Source organism: Salmo salar, chromosome ssa09 (genome assembly GCF_905237065.1).
Source record: "Salmo salar chromosome ssa09, Ssal_v3.1, whole genome shotgun sequence".
In the NCBI taxonomy this organism is placed as follows: Eukaryota; Metazoa; Chordata; class Actinopteri; order Salmoniformes; family Salmonidae; genus Salmo; species Salmo salar.
The window spans coordinates 58703475-58723873 of NC_059450.1; the positions used below are offsets into that span (position 1 = coordinate 58703475).

General features: G+C 43.4%; 1 protein-coding gene across 1 annotated transcript in view; it reads left to right on the forward strand.

The window, feature by feature from the left end:
- The window catches only part of LOC106611533 (short transient receptor potential channel 3), a 98881-nt gene that overhangs the window by 41839 nt on the left and 36643 nt on the right, over positions 1-20399 (forward strand). The window lies entirely within an intron of this gene.

The window sequence follows — 20399 nt, forward strand, 5'->3', positions numbered from 1 at the left end:
AAGTGTTAAGTAAAAAATGTATTCAAAAATTAAAATACCAAATAGTTAAAGAGCAGCAGTAAAATAACAGTAGCAATGCTTTATCCTCTCTGGGCTAGGCGGGACAAATTCGTCTCACCTACGTAACAGCCACTTTAAGCCTGTGGCGCGATTTTCAAAACCTTAAAAATCCTATTACTTCAATTTCTCAAACATATGACTATTTTACAGCCATTTAAAGATAAGACTCTCGTTAATCTAACCACACTGTCCGATTTCAAAAAGGCTTTACAACGAAAGCAAAACATTAGATTATGTCAGCAGAGTACCAAGCCAGAAATAATCACACCCATTTTTCAAGCCAGCATATAATGTCACCAAAACCCAGAAGACAGCTAAATGCAGCACTCACCTTTGATGATCTTCATCAGATGACAACCCTAGGACATTATGTTATACAATACATGCATGTTTTGTTCAATCAAGTTCATATTTATATCAAAAACCAGCTTTTTACATTAGCATGTGACGTTCAGAACTAGCATACCCCCCGCAAACTTCCGGGGAATTCGCTAACATTTTACTAAATTACTCACGATAAACGTTCACAAAAAGCATAACAATTATTTTAAGAATTATAGATACAGACCTCCTCTATGCACTCGATATGTCCGATTTTAAAATAGCTTTTTGGTGAAAGCACATTTTGCAATATTGTAAGTACATAGCCCAGGCATCACGGGCTAGCTATTTAGACACCCGGCAAGTTTAGCACTCACCATAATCATATTTACTATTATAAAAGTTTGATTACCTTTTGTTGTCTTCGTCAGAATGCACTCCCAGGACTGCTACTTCAATAACAAATGTTGGTTTGGTCCAAAATAATCCATCGTTATATCCGAATAGCGGTATTTTGTTCGTGCGTTCCAGACACTATCCGAAATGGTAAAGAAGGGTCGCGCGCATGGCGCAATTCGTGACAAAAAAAATCTAAATATTCCATTACCGTACTTCGAAGCATGTCAACCGCTGTTTAAAATCAATTTTTACGCCATTTTTCTCGTAGAAAAGCGATAATATTCCGACAGGGAATCTCCTTTTCGGCAAACAGAGGAAAAAATCACAAAGGCGGGGGCGGTCGGGTCATGCGCCTAAGCCCAGTGTCCCTTGATCGGCCACTTGAGAAAGGCGATAATGTGTTTCAGCCTGGGGCTGGGATGACGACATTCTGTTTTTTCCCGGGCTCTGAGCGCCTATGGACGACGTAGGAAGTGTCACGTTAGAGCAGAGATCCTTAGTAAAAGATAGAGATGGAAAAGAAGTTCAAGAAATGGTCAGACAGGCCACTTCCTGTAAAGGAATCTCTCAGGTTTTGACCTGCCATTTGAGTTCTGTTATACTCACAGACACCATTCAAACAGTTTTAGAAACTTTAGGGTGTTTTCTATCCATATGTAATAAGTATATGCATATTCTAGTTACTGGGTAGGAGTGGTAACCAGATTAAATCGGGTACGTTTTTTATCCAGCCGTGTCAATACTGCCCCCTAGCCCTAACAGGATTTATACAGGGGGTACCGGTACAGAGTCAATGTGCGGGGACACAGGTTAGTCGAGGTAATTGAGGTATTATTTAATGTGGCGTACAGCAGGTCAGAGGCCTGTACTCGTCGAGGCCTGGTGACAGACGGAATATACATCACGAGGCGATGGCTCCATCTGCTGGACGTGCCAGGTCTCAACGGGATCTCCGGCAAGGACTAATTGGGGCTGATTGCTCACCAGCTGTACAAGTCCCATAAAGCTGCCAGAAGGGCAGCACACTAGGGAAAGACTGGGGGAGGAAAGGACTCCCGCATAGTTGGGGACTGTACCAGAGGTAACAGGAGGGAGTTCAGTATTGATCCCCACAGGATACAGCACGACCCGGGGAGCAGAAGACGATATCCCGGACAGGGTCTCTTGGGGGAGACCTATTCTTTTTTTTTTTTACTATTATTTTAATAAACACCTTTGAAACTGAGCTAATCCTACTCTGTCCGTGTCTGATCTGTGTAAACGTTTTGAGCCAACCCCCTGGTCTGCCACAGAACATGTAGGTAGTGTTAAAGTGACTATGCATAGATAATAACCAGAGAGAAGTAGCAGCATAAAACAGTCTGGGTAGCCATTTGATTAGTTCAAGAGTCTCATGGCTTGGGGGTAGAAGCTGTTAAGAAGCCTTTTGGACCAAGACTTGGTGCTCTGGTATCGCTTGCCATGCTGTAGCCAAAAGAACAGTCTATGACTAGGGTGGCTAGAGTCTTTTACAATTTTTTAGGACTTTCCTCTTACACCGACCGGTATAGAGGTCCTGGATGGCAGGAAGCTTAGCCCTAGTGATGTACTGGGCCGTACACACTACCCTCTGTAGTGCCTTGCGGTCAGAGGCCGAGCAGTTGCCATACCAGGCAGTGATACAACCAATCAGGATGCTCTCGATGGTGCAGCTGTAGAAATTTTTGAGCATCTGTGAACCCATGCCAAATCTTTTCAGTCTCCTGAGGGAGAATAGGCTTTGTCGTGCCCTCTTCACGACTGTCTTCGTGTGTTCTGACGATGATAGTTTGCAGGTGATGTGGACACCAAGGAACTTGAAGCTCTCAACCTGCTCCACTACAGCCCCAGTCAATGAGAATGGGGGTGTGCTCGGTCCTCCTTTTCCTGTAGTCCATGATCATCTCTTTTGTCTTGATCTTGTTGAGGGATAGGTTGCCAGGTCAGAGACCTGGCACCACACGGCCAGGTCTCTGACCTCCTCCCTATAGGTTGTTTCATTGTTGTCGGTGATCAGGCCTACCACTGTTGTGTCATCGGCAAACTTAATGATGGTGTTGGAGTCGTGCCTGGCCGTGCAGTCATGGGTGAACAGGGAGTACAGGAGGGGACTGTGCACGCACCCCTGATGTGTTGTTGCCTACCCTTACAACCTGGGGGCGGCCCTTCAGGAAGTCCAGGATCCAGTTGCAGAGGGAGGTGTTTAGTCCCAGGGTCCTTAGCTTAGTGATGAGCTTTGAGGGCACTATGGTGTTGAACACTGAGCTGTAGTCAGTGAATAACATTCACACATAGGTGTTCCTTTTGTCCAGGTGGGAAAGGGCAGTGTGGAGTGTAATAAAGATTGCGTCATCTGTGGATCTGTTGGGGTGGTATGCAAATTGCAGTGGGTCTAGAGTTTCTGGGATAATGGTGTTGATGTGAGCCATAACCAGCCTTTCAAAGCACTTCATGGCTACAGACGTAAGTGCTACGGGTCGGTAGTCATTTAGGCAGGTTACTTTAGTGTTTTTGGGCACAGGGACTATGGTGGTCTGCTTGAAACATGTTGGTATTACAGACTTAGACAGGGACAGGTTGAAAATGTCAGTGAAGACACTTGCCAGTTGGTCAGCGCATGCTCGGAGTACAAGTCCTGGTAATCCGTCTGGCCCTGCAGCCTTGTGAATGTTGACCTGTTTAAAGGTCTTACTCACATTGGCTATGGAGAGCGTGATCACACAATCGTCCGGAACAGCTGATGCTCTCATGCATGCTTCAGTGTTACTTGCCTTGAAGCGAGCATAGAAGTAGTTTAGCTCGTCCAGTAGACTTGTGTCACTGGGCAGCTCATCGCTGTGCTTCCCTTAGTGGTATGTAATAGTTTGCAAGCCCTGCCACATCTGACGAGTGTCGGAGCCGGTGTAGTACGATTTGATCTTAGTCCTGTATTGATGCTTCACCTGTTTGATGGTTCGTCGGAGGGCATAGTGGGATTTCTTATAAGCTTCTGGGTTAGAGTCCCGCTCCTTGAAAGCGGCAGCTCTACCCTTTAGCTCAATGTTGCCTGTAATCCATGGCTTCTGGTTGGGGTATGTACGTACGGTCACTGTGGGGACGATGTCATCGATGCACTTATTGATGAAGCCAGTGACTGATGTGGTGTACTCCTCAATGCCATCGGAAGAATCCCAGAACATATTCCAGTCTGTGCAACAAAGCTGGGACCGAGAGACTGAAAAACAGCTTCTATCTCAAGGCCATCAGACTGTTAAATAGCCATCACTAGCCGGCTACCACCCGGTTACTCAACCCTGCACCTTAGAGGCTTCTGCCTTATGTACATAGACATTGAATCACTGGTCACTTTAATAATGGGATACTAGTCACTTTAATAATGTTTATATACTGCTTTAATCATTTCATATGTATATACTGTATTCTATTCTACTGTATTTTAGTCAATGCCACTCCGACATTGCTCGTCCTAATATTTATATTTCTTAATTCCATTATTTTACTTTTAGATTTGTGTGTATTGTTGTGAATTGTTGGATATTGCTGCACTGTTGGAGCTAGGAGCACAAGCATTTCGCTACACCCGCAATAACATTTGCTAAATATGTGTATGTGACCAATAACATTTGATTTGATTTGATTTACATATATATTTCCCAGGACTCCCTTGAAAGTGGTGGCAATTGTTACGGGGTGGATTATCCTGGATAGATTTAAATTAAATATATTGTTTTGTATACTGTGCTCTACTTATCTAGCAGGGACATCTCTTTTCAATGTGCTCTGAAGGACCTAGCATTTAAAACGTAGCAGCTGTATGGCACAATCGTCAGGAGACTATCTCTGCCTTTAAAACACTGAGGTCTTTTCAATGAAAAGTGAACCATTTCAATTTACTTTCCATAGCTTAACTCTTAGCAGCCAGACTGATCTAAATTGGAAAGAGCAGGTGACAATACATACTTACGAGCGAGAAGGTCAGGGAACTCTCTGGGGAGAGCAAAAACAGATGAGATTTTGGCGAGGAGCAGTCTTCAGTCCCCCTGTGGCTCCCGCAAGATTGAAATACCAATTATGGTGACATATCTGCAAATGAACCCTCTCTTTCCTCTCCTCTACCAAACAGTCTCCATTCTGTTCTCAGCATGGGGAGGTTTCCTGGATTGTGTTAATTTGGCATCAAATGGAAGAAAACGGACTGAACCAAGAAGAAACTACATGGACTTTTAGTTTTCTGTTGCAAAAGTTTCAAAATCTGTTTCCGTTGCTTGCCCAAATTAACACGGCCCCCATCGGGCCCGGTCGAGGGTGACACCATTGCCAGGTACTGCAGGTTTTGAGTAGATTAGATACATTTTATCTCAAAATCTACTTTTTGTAGCAGATTAGGCAAATTTACACAGCAGGGTAGGAGAATTAGGTTAAGGTTAGGAAAAGGGTTAAGGTTAGGGTTAGCTAAAATGCAAAACATTTCAACTTTTGACGTCAATTTGACATAAGAAGTATTCTATTTAGAATATATTGATTTTGATCTATATCTATTTTGATTAGAAATGACCGGTATTGCGAGGTTGCTCCACTATTAAAGATGCATCTCGTTTGGTAGGATAGGAAGTTATTATAATGAGTCACTACCGGTCTTTTGACATGACCCAAGAGGTCCGCTGACCTTCATTTACCAAACAACAGTACAGTTTGAAGATAGACATAAACTACTTTTCCAATAGAAATGCCAAATCACACCTGTAGGCGGTATCATGGCTAGCTAAGCTCATGCGCAGAAGCACATCATCAAATGTAACGGTCATCTTGCGCCAAACTGCGCATGTGCAGGCCCTCAAATTAAAGGCACTTCTTCGATATAAAGTTGTTTTTGACGAAAATGAAAACGGGTCAGTTTGTCACTTTCAATTACCTGTTGGGGCTAGGGGGCAGTATTGAGAATTTTGAAAAAAATATGTGATCATTTTTAACTGCCTCCTACACCAACTCAGAAGCTAGGATATGCTTATTATTAACAGATTTGGATAGAAAACACTCTGAATTTTCTAAAACTGTTTGAATGGTGTCTGTAAGTATAACAAAACTCATATGGCAGGCAAAAACCTGAGAAAAATACAACCAGGAAATGAGAATTTTGTGGCTGTACTATATTCGAGTCATTGCTAATAGATCACACAGTGACAAAGGATTCATTTCGCACTTCCTACGGCTTCCACTAGATGTCAACGATCTTTATAAAGTTGTTTGAAGCGTCTATGATGAACAGAGACCGGATGACAACGAAGAGAAGTTGACGTCACTGGGATGTCGTCACTTCATTATTGCGCGCACCTGCGCATGCATGTGAGGGGAGACATTTATCAAAAATGGTTTTCAAGACATAGGAGACACAGGAGAGGTCGGGTTGAAATATTACTGATGTTTCACGTTAAAAATTGCCCTAAAGATTGATGCTAAACAACGTTTGACATGTTTGAACAAACGTAAATAGATTTTTTTTTTAAACTTTTCGTCGTGACTTCCCCCCCCGCCCTACTTTTGAGGAGCCTACTGAACGCCTAACAACATGGAACAATTTGGAGTTATTTGGACATAAATTATGAACTTTGTCAAAAGAAACCACATTTGTTGTGGACCTGGGATTCATGGAAGTGCCTTCTGATGGAGATAATCAAAGGTAAGGGATTATTAACAATAGTATTTTTGATATTAGATGGTGCTAACCTGTATATCCTAGCCTATTGTTCTTAGCATGTTCTTAGCATAGGACCCCGTTTATTGCAAAGTGTGATTTCCAAGTAAAGTTATTTTGAAATCTGGAAATGCGGTAGCATTTACGAGATGTTAATCTATAATTCTTTGAATGACAATATTATAATTTACCAATGTTTTCGAATAGTACTTTTGTAAATTGTAACCTGATTTACCGGAAGCATTTGAGGGAGAAAAAAAATTCTGCCACTGTAAAATGCTGTTTTTGGATATAAATATGAACTTGATGGAACAAAAATGCATGTATTGTATAACATAATGTCCTAGGAGTGTCATCTGAGGAAGATTGTCAAAGGTTAGTGCATAATTTTAGCTGGTTTTCTGCTTTTGGTGACGCCTGTCCTTGAATTGAAAATGGATGTTTGTACTTTTTTGGCTATGTACTGTCCTAACGTAATCTAACTTTATGCTTTCGCCGTAAAGCCTCTTTGAAAATCGAACAATGTGGTTAGATTAAGGAGATGTTTATCTTTTAAATGGTGTAAAATAGTTGATTGTTTGAGAAATTGAAATTATTAGATTTTTGATGTTTTGAATTTCTCGCCTTGCTAGCAATCCCAACTGGGGGATTAAGGCTACCCCCTAGCCCCAACAGGTTAAGACATTGGCTCGGTTGTACGTTTAGATTTTGAGAAAATAAGGAATAATTGATCACTTCTCTCATTTTCTCGGCCTGGTCTGCTTGGTCGGTTGAGCAAGCGTTACCGGAAGTCTTACGATGTTGCGCCTCTGGGTTTAGAAACTCTGTGACCAAGCATTTAAATGCAAGATCAATTGTCTCTGAGGCGGGAAGATTTCTTCCTTTTTCTGTCCCCCTATGACGTATTGAGTGAACAAATCGATGCAGTGACTATGCCTATGTTTCATCATCTGAATTTTGCATGGTTATGTTACGCACAGTTCAGACTCCGAATTTATGGTGAGTCATAACTGAATAGAAATTAAGTGCAGGCTGGCTCTCAACACTGCAGACTTCCTAGTTGGTTTGGGGATGAATTCAGACATAACAACGCCCTCTTGTGTTAAAGAAACCACACATTTATTGCAGTGAAAATGATTGGTTTAATGTGTCGGTTAATGTAACGTGTCTTCAGATTTCATAAGTCCCTTTTACTAAGGAATCACGAGAAAGCTTGGTAAGTAGCCTTTCTGTAATATCTGAAATTATTGGATAGCCTATGCTGTGATGAATACCGTGTAGCCTTATTAGGAACTGTGTTTCAGATATCTCTATGAAGCTCATATAATGAAAGGTGCTATGTTAATAGTTCAAACGCAGCGCTATCATCTCACCCAACTAACAAAAGTCTTCCATCTCCGAATCCAAGGCCATGATTGTTCTTCCGTTGTGGGTGTGGTAGCGAAGCAACTTTTATTTGCACGCATGTAACACATCTTTATTTTTATTTTACCTTCATTGAAACCAGGTAGGCTAGTTGAGAACAAGTTCTCATTTGCAACTGCGACCTGGCCAAGATAAAGCACAGCAGTTCGACACATACAACAACACAGAGTTAGACATGGAATAAGCAAACATACAGTCAATAATACAGTAGAAAAAGTCTATATTCAGTATGTGCAAATGAGGTAGGATAAGGGAGGTAAGGCAATAAATAGGCCATGTTGGCGAAGTAATTACAATATAGCAATTAAACACTGGAATGGTAGATGTGCAGAAGATGAATGTGCAAGTAGAGATACTGGAGTGCAAAAGAGCAAGATAAATAAATAAATATACTATGGGGATGAGGTAGTTGGATGAGCTATTAACAGATGGGCTATGTACAGGTGCAGTGATCTGTGAGCTGCTCTGACAGCTGGTGCTTAAAGTTAGTGAGGGAGATATGAGTCTCCAGCTTCAGTGATTTTTGCAGTTGGTTCCAGTCATTGGCAGCAGAGAACTGGAAGGAAAGGCGGCCAAAGGAGGAATTGGCTTTGGGGGTGACCAGTGAGATATACCTGCTGGAGCACGTGCTATGGGTGGGTGCTGCTATGGTGACCAGTGAGCTGAGATAAGGCGGGGCTTTACCAAGCAGAGACTTGTAGATGACCTGGAACCAGTGGGTTTGGCGATGAGTATGAAGCGAGGGCCAGCCAATGAGAGCGTACAGGTCGCAGTGGTGGGTAGTATATGTGGCTTTGGTAACAAAACGGATGGCACTGTGATAGACTGCATTCAATTTGTTGAGTAGAGTGTTGGAGGCTATTTTGTAAATGACATCGTCGAAGTCGAGGATGGGTAGGATGGTCAGTTTTACGAGGATATGTTTGGCAGCATGAGTGAAGGATGCTTTGTTGCGAAATAGAAAGCTGATTCTAGGTTTCATTTTGGATTGGAGATGCTTAATGTGAGTCTGGATGGAGAGTTTACAGTCTAACCAGACACCTAGGTATTTGTAGTTGTCCACATATTCAAGTCAGAACCGTCCAGAGTAGTGATGCTGGACGGGCGGGCAGATGCGGGCAGCGATCGGTTGAAGAGCATGCATTTAGTTTTATTTGCATTTAAGAGCAGTTGGAGGCCACGGAAGGAGAGTTGTATGGCATTGAATCTCGTCTGGAGGTTAGTTAACACAGTGTCCAAAGAAGGGCCAGAGGTATACAGAATAGTGTCGTCTGCGTAGAGGTGGATCAGAGAATCACCAGCAGCAAGAGCGACATCATTGATGTATACAGAGAAGAGAGTCGGCCCGAGAATTGAACCCTGTGGCACCATCATAGAGACAGCCAGAGCTTCGGACAACAGGCCCTCCGATTTGACACACTGAACACTATCAGAGAAGTAGTTGGTGAAACAGGCGAGGCAATCATTTGAGAAACCAAGGCTGTTGAGTCTGCCGATAAGAATGTGGTGATTGGCAGAGTCAAAAGCCTTGGCCAGGTCGATGAATACGGCTGCACAGTAATGTCTCTTATCGATGGTGGTTATGATATCGTTTAGGACTTTGAGCGTGGCTGAGGTGCACCCATGACCAGCTCTGAAACCAGATTGCATAGCAGAGAAGGTATGGTGGGATTCGAAATGGTTGGTAATCTGTTTGTTAACTTGGCTTTCAATGACCTTAGAATGGCAGGGTACACCATAGTACCCTCAAAGCTCATCACTAAGCTAAGGGTCCTGGGACTAAACACCTCCCTCTGCAAATGGATCCTGGACTTCCTGACGGGCCACCCCAGGTAGTGAGTGTAGGTAGCAACACATCTGCCACGCTGATCCTCAACACTGGAGCTCCACAGGGGTGCGTGCTCAGTCCCCTCCTGTACTCCCTGTTCATCCACGACTGCATGGCCAGACACGACTCCAACACCATCATTAAGTTTGCAGACGACAAAACAGTGGTAGGCCTGATCACCGACAATGACGAGACAGCCTATGGGAGGAGGTCAGAGACCTTGCTGTGTGGTGCCAGAATAACAACCTATCCCTCAACGTAACCAAGACTAAGGAGATGATTGTGGACTACAGGAAAGGAGGACCGAGCACGCCCCCATTCTCATTGACGGGGCTGTAGTGGAGCAGGTTGAGAGCTTCAAGTTCCTCAGTGTCCACAGAAACAAAACCTAGAATGGTCCAAACACACCAAGACAGTCGTGAAGAGGGCACGACAAAGCCTATTCCGCCTCAGGAAACTAAAAAGATTTGGCATGGGTCCTGAGATCCTCAAAAGGTTCTACAGCTGCAACACCGTGAGCATCCTGACTGGTTGCATCACTGCCTGGTACGGCAAATTGCTCGGCCTCTGACCGCAAGGTACTACAGAGAGTAGTCCGTACGGCCCAGTACATCACTGGGGCTAAGCTGCCTGCCATCCAGGACCTCTTCATCAGGCGGTGTCAGACGAAGGCCCTAAAAATTGTCAAAGACCCCATCCACCCTAGTCATAGACTGTTCTCTCTACTAACGCATGGCAAGCGGTACCGGAGTGCCAAGTCTAGGACAAAAAGGCTTCTCAACAGTTTTTACCCCCAAGCCATAAGACTCCTGAACAGGTAATCAAATGGCTACCCGGACTATTTGCATTGTGTGCCCCCCCCCCCCCAACCCCTCTTTTTACGCTGCTGCTACTCTCTTTTTATCATATATGCAGTCACTTTAACTATATCTACATGTACATACTACCTCAATCAGCCTGACTAACCGGTGTCTGTATGTAGCCTCGCTACTTTTATAGCCTCGCTACTGTATATAGCCTGTCATTTTACTGTTGTTTTATTTCTTTACTTACCTATTGTTCACCTAACACCTTTTTTGCACTATTGGTTAGAGCCTGTAAGTAAGCATTTCACTGTAAGGTCTACACCAATTGTATTCGGCGTACGTGACAAATACACTTTGATTTGATTTAGGATAGATATAGATCTGTAGCAGTTTGGGTCTAGAGTGTCTCCCCCTTTAAAGAGGGGGATGACCGCGTCAGATTTCCAATCTTTGGGAATCTCAGACGATACGAAAGAGAGGTTGAACAGGCTAGTAATAGGGGTTGCAACAATTTCGGCAGATGATTTTAGAAAGTGAGGGTCCAGATTGTCTAGCCCATCTGATTAGTAGGGTCCAGATTTTGCAGCTCTTTCAGAACATCAGCTATCTGGATTTGGGTGAAGGAGAAATGGGGGAGGCTTGGGTGAGTTGCTGTGGGTGGTGGAGGGCTGTTGATTGGGGTAGGGGTAGCCAGGTGGAAAGCATGGCCAGCCATAGAAAAATGCTTATTGAAAATCTCAATTATAGTGGATTTATCGGTGGTGACAGTGTTTCCTAGCCTCAGTGCAGTGGGCAGCTGGGAGGAGGTGTTCTTATTCTCCATGGACTTTACAGTGTCCCAGAACTTTTTTGAGTTTGTGCTACAGGATGCAAATTTCTGCTTGAAAATGCTAGCCTTAGCTTTCTAACTGCCTGTGTATATTGGTTCCTAACTTCCCTGAAAAGTTGCATATCACGGGGGCTATTCGATGCTAATGCAGAACGCCACAGGATGTTTTTGTGTTGGTGAAGGGCAGTCAGGTCTGGAGAGAACCAAGAGCTATATCTGTTCCTTGTTCTACATTTTTTGAATGGGGCATGCTTATTTAAGATGGTGAAGAAGGTACTTTTAAAGAATAACCAGGCATCCTCTACTGACGGGATGAGGTCAATATCCTTCAAGGATACCCGGGCCAGGTCGATTAGAAAGGCCTGCTTGCTGAAGTGTTTTAGGGAGCGTTTGACAGTGATGAGGGGTGGTCGTTTGACAGCAGACCCATTACGGAGGCAGGCAATGAGGTAGTGATCGCTGAGATCTTGGTTGAAAACAGCAGAGGTGTATTTGGAGGGAAAGCTAGTTAGGATGATATCTATGAGAGTCCCCGTGTTTACAGATTTGGGGTTGTACCTGGTGGGTTCACTGATCATTTGTGTGAGATTGAGGGTATCAAGCTTAGATTGTAGGATGGCCGGGGTGTTAAGCATGTCCCAGTTTAGGTCATCTAGCTGCACGAGCTCTGAAGATAGATGGGGGCAATCAATTCACATATGGTGTCCAGGGCACAGCTGGGGGCAGAGGGTGGTCTATAGCAAGCGGCAACGGTGAGAGACTTGTTTCTGGAAAGGTGGATTTTTAAAAGTAGAAGCTCAAATTGTTTGGGTACAGGCCTGGATAGTAAGACAGAACTCTGCAGGCTATCTCTGCAGTAGATTGCAACACTTTGGCCGTTCTATCTTGTCGGAAAACGTTATAGTTAGGGATGGAAATTTCAGGGTTTTTGGTGGTCTTCCTAAACCAGGATTCAGACACGGCTAGGACATCCAGGTTGGCAGAGTGTGCTAAAGCAGTGAATAAAACAAACTTAGGAAGGAGGCTTCTAATGTTAACATGCATGAAACCAAGGCTTTTACTGTTACAGAAGTCCACAAATGAGAGCACCTGGGGAGTAGGAGTGGAGCTAGGCACTGCAGGGCCTGGATTAACCTCTACATCACCAGAGGAACAGAGGAGGTGTAGGATAAGGGTACGGCTAAAGGCTATAAGAACTGGTCGTCTAGTACGTTCGGAACAGAGAGTAAAAGGAGCAGGTTTCTGGGCACGATAGAATAGATTCAAGGCATAATGTACAGTCAAAGGTATGGTAGGATGTGAATACATTGGAGGCAAACCTAGGCATTGAGTAATGATGAAAGGGATATTGTCTCTAGAGATGTTTAAACCAGGTGATGTCACCATATATGTGGAAGGTGGAACTAAATGGTTAGTTAAGACATATTGAGCAGGGCTAGAGGCTCTACAGTGAAATAAGACAATCACTAACTAGGACAGTAATGGAGAAGGCATATTGATATTAGGGAGAGGCATGCATATTAATACAGTGAGGGGAAAAAAGTATTTGATCCCCTGCTGATTTTGTGCGTTTGCCCACTGACAAAGAAATTATCAGTCAATCATTTTAATGGTAGGTTTATTTGAACAGTGAGAGACAGAATAACAACAAAAAATCCAGAAAAATGCATGTAAAAAAATTTATAAATTGATTTGCATTTTAATGAGGGAAATAAGTATTTGACCCCCTCTCAATCAGAAAGATTTCTGGCTCCCAGGTGTCTTTTATACAGGTAACGAGCTGAGATTAGGAGCACACTCTTAAAGGGAGTTCTCCTAATCTCAGTTTGTTACCTGTATAAAAGACACCTGTCCACAGAAGCAATCCATCAATCAGATTCCAAACTCTCCACCATGGCCAAGACCAAAGAGCTCTCCAAGGATGTCAGGGACAAGATTGTAGACCTACACAAGGCTGGAATGAGCTACAAGACCATCGCCAAGCAGCTTGGTGAGAAGGTGACAGGTGTCGATTATTCGCAAATGGAAGAAACACAAAAGAACTGTCAATCTCCCTCGGCCTGGTGCTCCATACAAGATCTCACCTCATGGAGTTGCAATGATCATGAGAACGGTGAGGAATCAGCCCAGAACTACATAGAAGGATCTTGTCAATGATCTCAAGGCAGCTGGGACCATAGTCACCAAGAAAACAATTGGTAACACACTACGCCGTGAAGGACTGAAATCCTGCAGCGCCCGCAAGGTCCCCCTGCTCAAGAAAGCACATATACATGCCCGTCTGAAGTTTGCCAATGAACATCTGAATGATTCAGAGGACAACTGGGTGAAAGTGTTTTGTTCAGATGAGACCAAAATGGAGCTCTATGGCATCAACTCAACTCGCCATGTTTGGAGGAGGAGGAATGCTGCCTATGACCCCAAGAACACCATCCCCACCGTCAAACATGGAAGTGGAAACATTATGCTTTGGGGGTGTTTTTCTCCTTAGGGGACAGGACAACTTCACCGCATCAAAGGGACGATGGACAGGGCCATGTACCGTCAAATCTTCGGTGAGAACCTCCTTCCCTCATCCAGGACATTGAAAATGGGTCGTGGATGGGTATTCCAGCATGACAATGACCCAAAACACACGGCCAAGGCAATAAAGGAGTGGCTCAAGAAGAAGCACATTAAGGTCCTGGAGTGGCCTAGCCAGTCTCCAGACCTTAATCCCATAGAAAATCTGTGGAGGGAGCTGAAGGTTCGAGTTGCCAAACGTCAGCCTCGAAACCTTAATGACTTGGAGAGGATCTACAAAGAGGAGTGGGACAAAATCCCTCCTGAGATGTGTGTAAACCTGGTGGCCAACTACAAGAAACGTCTGACCTCTGATTGCCAACAAGGGTTTTGCCACCAAGTACTAAGTCATGTTTTGCAGAGGGGTCAAATACTTATTTCCCTCATTAAAATGCAAATCAATTTATAACATTTTTGACATGTGTTTTTCTGGATTTTTTGTTGTTGTTATTCTGTCTCTCACTGTTCAAATAAACCTACCATTAAAATTATAGACTGATCATTTCTTTGTCAGTGGGCAAACGTACAAAATCAGCAGGGGATCAAATACTTTTTTCCCTCACTGTATGCATTACCATTTCTCCTGACAGTGGAAGAACTGCTCTGGCGCGTTGCATGAACAGAGGTGCACTTCACCCGCACTGGGCCAAAAGCGAGGCAGAGCAAGGTTGTTATAGTTTTGTGATTTAATATTTGTTTTTATTTCTAGATTTTTATTAGAAATTCAGTTTAGTTTCGGTTAGTTTTCAGACTTGATTTACTAGTTTTTTTAATTTAGTTTCAGTTTGATAAAACATTTTATTTTGTTATATAATTTAGCTAAAGTTTTAGTTTTAGTGTTACGGAAAGAAAGTAGCCTATTTGTGGGAGGTTGGAAGCCATTTATTTGTTGACAGCCTATATATTTTGGGGGGGAGATGTTACTTCTTGCCACTAGAGGGCAGTAATACTTCAGGTAATGTGAGAGGACGATAGACTTGGATAGACGTAACATCTCTGTATCATGATGGCGTCAGTGAGAGCATGGGTAGTGCCATTGAGGCCATCTCCATCTTGAAAAATAATCCTGATGACCCCACCTGACGACCCGGCTGTTACGTATCCAAACAGGTAATTAGGTCATGCCAACCGGGTCATCAGGAGGGATCAGCCAATGAAGATGGAAGTCCAGCTCAGTTGGCTAAGTCCTCAATGGCGCTGTCCATGCTACAGTATCACAGGCTTTTAGTCACTAGAGGACTCCATACAACTCCATGGATTCTAATATGACTTGGATTTAAAGGATAAGCGCCTACACTGGTGCAAGAAATATGGTGGAAGGAAACTCTCTTGACTATGTTTACACCAATCCGATGCTTTTTTAACTTTGGTAGTTTAAGAATAATCAAGTACCTTTACCTTTATCTGACAGAAAGGAAGGAGGAAAAAATAACAAATTAACTCATGGCACATTTGACATGTATTGTTTATGTAATATTAAACATATATCATTGACTAACCCCTTCAAATAGGTTACAGAGAGGTGGTCGTTCGATTTCTCAAACCTGATGGCATGCTGAATATTCTCACCACAACACTTGGGATGCACGGGCAAAAACCAGATCCAGTTCCACAAGGCACAGCTTTGGATAAACAGCCATCCTTGCCTGCCAGAACTGGAGAGGTGACTCTACCAGGTATTTCCGCAGCTCACTCGGGACACTTCATGTCCTGCCAGGTTGACCCCCGTATGGACAGTGACCTCAGACACAATCTTCGAAGTGAGGAAATCTATATTTCTGAAGAACTGTGTTTGAGATGCTTGCTGGATTCAACGTGCTGGCATCTTGCTGGAGTCCTGCTGCTCCACAGTTGTACTCTCTGATTTGCTGAAGTACAAAAGACTTCCCTCATCAGTGGCCATCACTGAAGCTGGAGACTTATATTTCCCTCACTAACTTTAAACATCAGCTATCTGAGCAGCTAACCAATCGCTGCAGCTGTACATAGCCCATCTGTAAATAGCCCACCCAATCTACCTAACTCATCCACATTTTGTTTTTATTTACTTTTCTGCTCTTTTGCACACCAGTATTTCTACTTGCACATCATCTGCTCATCTATCACTCCAGTGTTAATTTGCTCAATTGTAATTACTTCGCTACTATGGCCTATTTATTGCCTTACCTCCTCACGCCATTTGCACACACTGTATATAGACTTTCTTTTCCCCCTATTGTGTTATTGACTGTACGCTTGTTTATTCCATGTGTAACTCTGTGTTGTTGTTTGTGTCGCACTGCTTTGCTTTATCTTGGCCAGGTCGCAGTTGTAAATGAGAACTTGTTCTCAACTAGCTTACCTGGTTAAATAAATGTGATATAAAAAAAATATATAAAAAAAAAAGTTTTGCTAACATCTCCAGCAACTTCTCAAGCTGCACAAGCTTAGCCCAGTCACGCACCTTGCTCACCCTCGGATTTCTTCCCTCTTGGCTACTGATGGTGATGCCCAAGCTAGGTCTATTTGAAATATCGGCATATACTGGCAGCATTTACCGCCAGATTCAGAAGCTCGAACTCCATGAGAAAAAAACTCCATTGCAGTTTAGAAGAAACTAAACATAATTTAACATGGTTTTTATTTGATTTATTTTGCAGTCAAAGATTATAGTTCCAGTATAGTTTTACAGATGTTTTTTTTTCTGTCAAGGCACGAGGTGAGACCCAAACGCAGACACAAGAGGCAGATGGTTGGAGTCTTACAATGTTTATTAATACAAAGGGGTAGGCAAGAGAATGGTCATGGACAGGCAAAAAGGTCAAAACCAGATCAGAGTCCAAGAGGTACAGAGTGGCAGACAGGCTTGTGGTCGAGGCAGGCAGAAAGGTCAGGCAAGTGGGTACAAAGTCCAGAAACAGGCAAGGGTCAAAACCGGGAGGACTAGAAAAAGCAGGGGAATGGGAAAAATGCTGGTTGACTTGAAACTAAAGATGAACTGGCACAGAGAGACAGGAAACGCAGGGATAAATACACTGGGGAAAATAAGCGACACCTGGAGGGGGTGGAGACAATCACAAGGACAGGTCAGGGCGTGACAATTTCAGTTTACTATATTAAAATTGTTGTCATTTAGTAGACACTCTCATCCAGAGTGACTTAGAGGAGCAATTAGGGTTAAGTGCCTTTCTCAAGGGCATCTTGACAGACTTTTCACCTAGTCAGCTCAGGGATTAAAACCAGCGACCTTTTGGTTACTGGCGCAACTCTCTAAACTGCTAGGATTTTCCTTTTCAGCGTATACTAAATTGTTTTTCCAAATGTCGTTTTTATTTTTGTTTTTGTTTACTAAAATAACCTTGCGGCAGAGGTTGCCGAACTATCGTCAAAAGTCAGACTAGGCGCACTGCATAGTTTCAGATGGCACTCTATCCCCACTCTTCGATCCAAACAGAAATTGACATATTTTTTAGTTTGGTGCAGGGATTGAGCTGTGTTTGTACCAGGGCTTAGAGTTTTTAATCTGTAGTGCACAGCTAGATTCATTCAGTTGATTTAATAAACAAATTAACCTATTTTCAGGCCCTCAATGTGGTTTCTTTAGGTAGACATTAGGAGATTACTGAATCAAATCAAATTTCAAATCAAATGTATTTTTATATAGCCCTTCGTACATCAGCTGATATCTCAAAGTGCTGTACAGAAACCCAGCCTAAAACCCCAAACATCAAGCAATGCATGTGAAAAAAGCACGGTGACTAGGAAAAACTCCCTAGGAAAAACTCCCTAGAAAGGCCAAAAACCTAGGAAGAAACTTAGAGAGGAACCAGGCTATGAGGGGTGGCCAGTCCTCTTCTGGCTGTGCAGGGTGGATATTATAACAGAACATGATCAAGATGTTAAAATGGTAAAATGTTCATAAATGACCAGTATGGTCAAATAATAATAATCATAGTAGTTGTCGAGGGTGCAACAAGCACGTCCGGTGAACAGGTCAGGGTTCCATAGCCGCAGGCAGAACAGTTGAAACTGGAGCAGCAGCACGGCCAGGTGGACTGGGGACAGTCATCATACCAGGTAGTCCTGAGGCATGGTCCTAGGGCTCAGGTCCTCCGAGAGAAAGACAGAAAGAAGGAAAGAGAGAATTAGAGAGAGCATATTTAAATTCACACAGGACACCGGATAAGACAAGAGAAATACTCCAGATGTAACAGACTGACCCTAGCCCCCCGACACATAAACTACTGCAGCATAAATACTGGAGGCTGAGACAGGAGGGATCAGAAGACACTGTGGCCCCATCGGATGATACCCCCGGACAGGGCCAAACAGGCAGGATATAACCCCACCCACTTTGCCAAAGCACAGCCCCCACACCACTAGAGGGATGTCTCCAACCACCAACTTACCGTCCTAAGACAAGGCCGAGTATAGCCCACAACGATCTCCGCCATGGCACAACCCAAGGGGGGGCGCCAACCCAGACAGGAAGACCACGTCAGTGACTCAACCCACTCAAGTGACACACCCCTCCCATGGACGGCATGGAAGAACACCAGTAAGCCAGTGACTCAGCCCCTGTAAAAGGGTTAGAGGCAGAGAATCCCAGTGGAAAGAGGGGAACCGGCAAGGCAGAGACAGCAAGGGCGGTTCGTTGCTCCAGCCTTTCCGTTCACCTTCACACTCCTGGGCCAGACTATACTTAATCATAGGACCTACTGAAGAGATAAGTCTTCAGTAAAGACTTAAAGGTTGAGACTGAGTCTGCGTCTCTCACATTGGTAGGCAGACCATTCCATAAAAATGGAGCTCTATAGGAGAAAGCCCTACCTCCAGCCGTTTGCTTAGAAATTCTAGGGACAATTAGGAGGCCTGCGTCTTGTGACCGTAGCGTACGTGTAGGTATGTACGGCAGGACCAAATCGGAAAGATAGGTAGGAGCAAGCCCATGTAATGCTTTGTAGGTTAGCAGTAAAACCTTGAAATAAGCCCTTGCCTTAACAGGAAGCCAGTGTAGGGAGGCTAGCACTGGAGTAATATGATCAAATTTTTTGGTTCTAGTCAGGATTCTAGCAGCCGTATTTAGCACTAACTGAAGTTTATTTAGTGCTTTATCCGGGTAGCCGGAAAGTAGAGCATTGCAGTAGTCCAGCCTAGAAGTAACAAAAGCATGGATTAATTTTTCTGCGTCATTTTTGGACAGAAAATTTCTGATTTTTGCAATGTTACGTAGATGGAAAAAAGCTGTCCTTGAAACAGTCTTGATATGTTCTTCAAAAGAGAGATCAGGGTCCAGAGTAACGACGAGGTCTTTCACGGTTTTATTTGAGACGACTGTACAACCATCCAGATTAATTGTCAGATTCAACAGAAGATCTCTTTGTTTCTTGGGACCTAGAACAAGCATCTCTGTTTTGTCCGAGTTTAAAAGTAGAAAGTTTGCAGCCATCCACTTCTTTATGTCTGAAACACAGGCTTCTAGCGAGGGCAATTTTGGGGCTTCACCATGTTTCATTGAAATGTACAGCTGTGTGTCGTCCGCATAGCAGTGAAATTTAACATTATGTTTTCGAATGACATCCCCAAGAGGTAAAATATATAGTGAAAACAATAGTGGTCCTAAAACGGAACCTTGAGGAACACCGAAATGTACAATTGATTTGTCAGAGGACAAACCATTCACAGAAACAAACTGATATCTTTCCGACAGATAAGATCTAAACCAGGCCAGAACTTGTCCATGTAGACCAATTTGGGTTTCCAATCTCTCCAAAAGAATGTGGTGATCGATGGTATCAAAAGCAGCACTAAGATCTAGGAGCACGAGGACAGATGCAGAGCCTCGGTCTGACGTCATTAAAAGGTCATTTACCACCTTCACAAGTGCAGTCTCAGTGCTATGATGGGGTCTAAAACCATACTTAAGCGTTTCGTATACATTGTTTGTCTTCAGGAAGGCAGTGAGTTGCTGTGCAACAGCTTTTTCTAAAATTTTTGAGAGGAATGGAAGATTCGATATAGGCCGATAGTTTTTTATAATTTCTGGATCAAGATTCGGCTTTTTCAAGAGAGGCTTTATTACTGCCACTTTTAGTGAGCTTGGTACAGATAGAGAGCCGTTTATTATGTTCAACATAGGAGGGCCAAGCACAGGAAGCAGCTCTTTCAGTAGTTTAGTTGGAATAGGGTCCAGTATGCAGCTTGAGGGTTTGGAGGCCATGATTATTTTCATCATTGTGTCAAGAGATATAGTACTAAAACACTTTAGTATCTCCCTTGATCCTAGGTCCTGGCAGAGTTGTGTAGACTCAGGACAATGGAGCTTTGGAGGAATACCCAGATTCAACACACTGCGGTCTCACTATTGCCAGTCATGTTAATTAGGGCACGACATAGCTAAACAATTTGCAACGGAAAACGAAAATGAGCATTCTTATTGGATACGTCCAGTGCCTCTCCGTTTGTCCTTTTTTTACAGTT